Source organism: Calidris pugnax, unplaced genomic scaffold (assembly GCF_001431845.1).
Source record: "Calidris pugnax isolate Ruff unplaced genomic scaffold, ASM143184v1 scaffold38, whole genome shotgun sequence".
NCBI lineage: Eukaryota > Metazoa > Chordata > Aves > Charadriiformes > Scolopacidae > Calidris > Calidris pugnax.
This window is the reverse complement of record NW_015090995.1, coordinates 1,381,750-1,387,892: the sequence shown is the minus strand read 5'-3', so window position 1 is coordinate 1,387,892 and position 6,143 is coordinate 1,381,750. Positions and strand designations below refer to the sequence as shown.

The 6,143-nt window shown below is 45.7% G+C and overlaps 1 long non-coding RNA gene across 1 annotated transcript; it reads left to right on the top strand.

Moving 5' to 3' along the window:
- The first annotated feature begins 678 nt into the window (after nucleotides 1–678).
- Nucleotides 679–3,881, top strand: LOC106895540. The gene is made up of 2 exons (XR_001413441.1): nucleotides 679–844; nucleotides 2,358–3,881. It is a non-coding gene; the product is annotated as an uncharacterized LOC106895540 (long non-coding RNA).
- The last annotated feature ends 2,262 nt before the right edge of the window (nucleotides 3,882–6,143 follow it).

The following is a 6,143-nucleotide window of genomic DNA, read 5'->3' as shown; positions in this document are numbered from 1 at the left end:
AGTCGGCTCACTCACATGCAGCCTAAGTTCAATTTAATACACTGGAAAGCCTAGAGAAGTAGACAGAGCTGTGATAATTATGACATATCCCGAGTATCCTGACCTCCTGAGTATTTCCATCTAATAGGGTAGTGCTTGAGCACATTTTTTTGAAAAACCTCTAGCAAAAATGTGGGATTTGGCATTCAGTTTTGGCTGGCATCTCTTATCTAGCCTCCTTAAGTCATTCATTGAGAATTGCATCCATGGTGCGAAGCGCAGCAAAATTGTTATTATTATTATTATTATTACTATGAATTATTTTTGATGTGTTAGCAGAAATTCTAATTAAAAAGCTGGTTTACAAGTGGGAAGGTGTAACCAGCCAGCGAAGCGCTGAAGCCTGGCCAGGGTGGGCATCACTTTGCTCGCGCCCAGGGCCATTTGGCCACTCTCTCTGCAGTGAAACTGCTGTGTTATTTCTTAAAAAAACCCATCCCTGGCACCGTGCCTCCTGGGAGCAGGAGCTGGGCAGCCCTGCCTCCTCCAGATAAAGCAATGGCTTTCCTTGTGCTGCGGGGAGGAGGGGGGATGGCTGCCTTATCTTCCTTCCTCCAGCACCATGTGGGAATGCGTCATCTTCTTTTTTTTTTATTTGCTAAATATAAAATAAGGCCGGTTTTTAGCATGTGGGAGCTGGCAAGTTTCCCAGAGCACGTCCTGGGCAGGAGTGGCTGGCAGGAGTGGCTGGCATCCGTGGGTGCTCCCTGCCTGCTCGTCCACCCCAACCAGCCAGGTAGCCCTGGGACCTCCTGGCCCTGCCACCTGGGAGGTGATGATGCAGCTCCAGGATTGGGCTGTCCTGGTAAAATTATTATTTCTCTTTATCCTGGTAAAATTATTATTTTTCTTGTGTGATGCAGGGAGCAAGGCATCATCCCAGAAACGGCATCTCGGGTACCCATGCCAACTTCTGGCATGGTGAGGAGCTGAGCACGAGCTTTCTGACCCTCCTCCTTTCCTGCACCCAGCCAGTAAAGAGCACACAGGCAGCTCCTGCCTTTGCTAAACACATGGACAACTATTGCAATTTTTTTTTGGGGGGGGGGGAAGGGGGTAATTGTACTGATTCAGAAGCATTTGACAAGCTGAAATATCATTCTGCCCCATGCCTTTTTTATTTTTTCCTGTTCCAGCTACAATGTCAAGTAACTAGTGAATGCAGCATGATGTGGTATTAGGTTTAAAGCAGTATTTTCCTGTTGCTGCTCCTTACATGTTGGTCGCACCCTTAATGACCTTCATAGGAAATATTTACTTTGAGGAGTTTGGTTCTAAATATGCCAAGTGATCAAAACCAGGCAAGGCAGGGTTTGCTCTCGTATGACTTCAGTTTTTCCTGGAAAGAAACGGGAACAAAAAGAAAAAAATTCTTACTTTCAAAATTAATGCAAATCAGCTTGAAAACCATCTTGTCCCGATAAATGAACGCTTCGTTCTTTCTCAGGCATTCTAATATTAACTTTTATGGGAATAGAAACTCAAGGAAGGATCAACACTGGGGGAAAGTGGGGTCTGTACTGGTGGTGCTGGTGGTGTCTGAGTGTGTTAATGTACGGTGTACATAGGGCTGTTGTAGATATATCCTTGTAACTCCCCGTTTTGGGCTATCCTGAAACTGGGGTTTTGGCACTGAGAAAGGGGAAATAACTATCTGTGCTGAGATTTCCCCTCAGTGCACTCCCCAGGTTTAATACCCGCAAGTCTTTTTTAAATAAGCAAGGAAGCAGCAGCCTCAGAAATTGGATATTGCTTAAGGCGAAAAATTGCCCCACCGCTTGTTATTATTCCCAACCCACTGTTGCTTCACCCAAATGTCTTACAGACTGAATTGCAAAGAAAACCATGCCCAGGTGAAGGTGTATGCGTAATATATGTTTCCCAGATACATCTGAACATCTGAACATTCAGAACATCTAATTCAGATGATGTTTACACTCGTGGTATTTGGTAACAGATGAGATGAATCCCATCTGGAGTTGGTTCAGGTGATGCTGGAGGGGAAGGAAGAAGAGAGGGCTTGGAGGAAGCCAGAAGAGAAACCATGGTGCCCTGGCAGTTTGAGGGTAGCCGTTGCCTCTCCTCAGAGGTGGTAAATTGGGATTCCTCCTGGATTTGTTGGCACTAATCTCATTCACCCTCCAGCCTGGTAGGAAAACTCATTGAACAAGGAGACACGGTATTGACTCCCTACTTTTGGGAATGAGCAAGCTTTAAATGGCACTTGTCAGAACCATACACTTACTTATAAATGATAAATAAAACATGTAAGCACAGCAAGCACTGAATTTTGGTTTCTAACCGGTGTGCTCTCCCAGCTGGTCACAGCAGCTTGTGGAGAACTTTGCTCCATCTGTCTGCACAACACGTCAGCTCGTCTGAGACAGGTTGACCTCCAGCTTCGCTGCTGAATAACGAGACAAGGAATGTGTTCAAGCTGTTGAGTAAACCACCGTCATCTGTAAGAGATTTCCCATCCTTGTGCCTTAATGGTCAGAACAAATCTTTGTGGGCTCATCTCATATTTGGTGGGGACGTGCTGCTCTTCATCTTCGTCTGCTGAGTCGGGATTTTAGAAAGAAGATTGAGTTTCTTTCATGTATGTTTTTTTTTTTCTTTTATTTGTTACTGATTAATTATTCATCAGTCTCATGTAAACTGGAATTTTATATGCTTTTTTCCCATTTACTGATCCTTGAATTCCTGTGACACCATGTGCCCTGTTTTGTGTGTCACTGTGTGATGCTGCAGCCATGGAAGTCCCAGGGATGCAGCTCCAGGGACACTTTGACATACACCAACACTTCGTGTGCCTGCTCCGTCACTTCGGCCCTGGGATCAATCCACAAAACATTCTGGTTTGATGCTGGGAATGGACAGAGTTTTTCCAAAGGGATGTCTGTCCTGTTAGGGCAGGGAGTCCTGTATCTAGAGGAAACCCACCACCCCAACCTTGCTCAAGCTGTCTTCTGCAACTGTCCCTGTCCTCAATATGGTGTCACAGCATCACCAAATTGCTCCTGAGCCTACAGCCAGCAGCTGGGAGCTGCTGAAATCCCTGAATAACTGCTGTGTCTGCACTTATTTTAAAGTACCACACTAATGATCCTTCCCAGAAGAACACTTGCTGGCAAGATGGTCCTTCAGGGAGTGGCACGTGCCACAAATTCCAGCCACGGGTGCAAGGATGGCTTTGGAGGCTGAAGCTTGGGAAGCAGCTTGAAGAAATCCTAACCACGTTACGGCCCAGCAGCCTGATGGTTTCTGACCAAGTTACTGCCAGCTCCGTTTTCTTTGCAGCCCCGCTCTGAAGCTTCGTGGTTCCCATTTCATACGGATTTAGGGAGCTCTGGGTGCTCTTCTTGCCCCCTGTGATGTCCTTGACTCAGCTCCACCTTGCCGGATGCGGGTGCTGAGGGTGAACGTGGGCACCCTCATCTTGGCTTTGTGGCTGAGTGAGCTCCCTCACCCTCTGTGGCCCTAAATTCATCGTTCAGTGAGTTTTCTGTGACTTACCCATCTCTTTTACCTGCTGCTCCCCAGATGGAGACATCTGCTATGGCTCTGTGCCCCGCGGAGCCTTGCAAGAGATCCCAGTGCTATTTGCAAAATAGGTCACAGTTTAATTTTATTAGCTTGTCGATAAACCGGCAGAGCATAATTATACACCAAAACCATCTAGACTTGAAAGCACAGCGATCACTCCCTTGTTCTCCGTGAGCTGTAACTTAATGCAAAACCCTCTGTCGTTTTCCATTTTCTAGTTCTTTCATTCATTCCTGCTGAGTAATTAAAAATGGCTTATAAATAAACACTGGGGATGATTTCCGAAATGTTCTGTATTTGCTTGCAAGTCTGGTACTTCTGTCATTGGCCCACTTAAGTGATTTTGAAAGATTGTATACAGGTTCCTTTTACAATGTATTTGAAGTTTGTAATCCTGCTTAAATACACAAAAATAGGAAGGATTAACAAACTGCCACACCGAGGCCAAAAGAAGACAGAGCTAAAAGCAATCAAGGAGCAGCCTATCCGATACATGAAATAAATTGGGGGAAAAGTGGAAAACTGTCAACAAAAATAATATGTTATGGATCCTCAAGCCTTTGTGTTTATGCTAGAGGAAGCCTAAAATAATCTGTGGTTTCTGATGCTTGATTTAGTTTTCCACAAGCCTAATTAACACCAGATTAAGTTTGCTGCCACTATAGTTTATTGCTGAGACTGACAAATACTTGCTGTTTATTTGTTTTCTAAAAAAATGACTGAAAGTAATAACAGTATGACACAGTTAATAAGCTTGAAAACAATGCTATAATATTCATTTTTATAAACGAAGTCTTTAGGAGAAACCCCCCTGACTTTCCCTATTAAATTCTGGCCCTACAGTCCTTACGAAGGAAAAAATCCAATTGATTGAATGTCCCCATCGATTTAAGATACAGCCCTGTGAATTTAAGCTAAAAGTGAAGCACGTGGGTCAGTGCTTTGCTGAAGGGAGATGGGCTTTACCATATGTTTAAAATAATTCAGGTGCTCAGGGGGCTGGCCAGGTGTGGACCAGGAGCACTGCAGGACGGAGCTGCACAAAGCAATGATTTACAGATAGAAAACCCAACATCACCTGCATCAACCCCTAATATGGATGTTTTCTATGAAAAACACACTGGAGTGGCATCAGCCGTGATGTGACTCGGTCACATCATACGAAAGTCACCACATCAGGATTGAACCTGATTCCCAGAAATCCCAGAAAACCAGCAGCCACCTCGGTGACATCCCAAATCCACAATCATTTTTTCATTCAGGCAGCCTTGCTCATGCAGGATGACCCACAGAAGTCCCTGGGATTTCTGATGTGAGTGAAATTCCCTGCATGATAAATGTGTGCAGAAGGACCCGTTGCCATCCAGGACCCAAGAGTGCAGCTCCTCAGCCTGCAGATACAGGCTACTTATGCCAAAAGCTGGCAAACAAACTTGAGGCCACATCCTTTCGCCACCGTCCTTGGAAACACACGCTCCATCCAGTGCCTTCATCAGGGCTCCTTCTGGACCTAAGCCAAGCCAAAAGACACAGAGGCTGGCAAAAACAGATCTTAAAAAGTTAACCTAAATCCTTCCAAGCCTCTTAGCAAGTCTGGATGGGGCACGGATTGAGATCTGGCCAGAGAGTGGGTGTTTTACAGGACGGATCACCTTGATTCATATTTTTCATTCATTGTGTGTCAGCAGAACCAGAATATTTAATGAAAATATGGAAGCAAAGAGCCAGTTCATACTTTTTCTTTCCTTTCTCTTTCTGACATTGTGGAGCAAAGCTGTTACCAAAGCCCTGGTGCTCATGGGATTCACACCCCTGCCACCTTGAGTAGGTCACTCCACTCAAGCTAGTGAGGAGCTCTGATGGTTTCTGGGGGCTGCACTGGGCTCCTGGCAGACCCTCAGCCTCTGAAGAAGTCATCCAGGCCGAGGGAAGTGATTGCATCTGTGTGACTAAAATGCGGACATAGATGAGGATGAACAAGTCAGACCAACAGGCATTTTCACTGCAAGTCAGAGCCAACAGAGTCACTGGGTTTTCATCCTCGAGTCTTTATCTCCCTCTGAAGCAAAGGCCAAAATATGATTGTCTTTGTGCTGACCTGAACCCGGACTATTTTTGGACGGGCTGAACAGATAAGGTTACTGCTTAGTGACACAGCCAGCAGCTCAGCTGGGAGATAAACAGAAAGTCATAAGCCAGCACAAATGTCTGATGATAAGGGGCAAATGTCAGGACTTAGCAGCTTTCTGCTCTTTTCCGCTCTGTATTATAGCTGGCTGATGGCAGCAGCTCACTTGAGCATGATGCTGGCTGTGAGGAACAGACCCACCAAGGGCTGGCTCACACGTCTCTTCCTGGCCATGAGAAATGGAGGAGGCACCTCTGAGCATCCCGCATCTGGAAGCTGAGGGACTCATGGTCCCACCTGCACGATGCCTGTTGAGCGTATCTTAAAGCTAGTGCTGTTGTCTGAAATTCACCTTTTAAAGGATTCTTATTGCCACAGAGGTTGCAGCCTCCCCCTCCAAATTGCTTTGCGAAGCTGTGATTGGTACCAG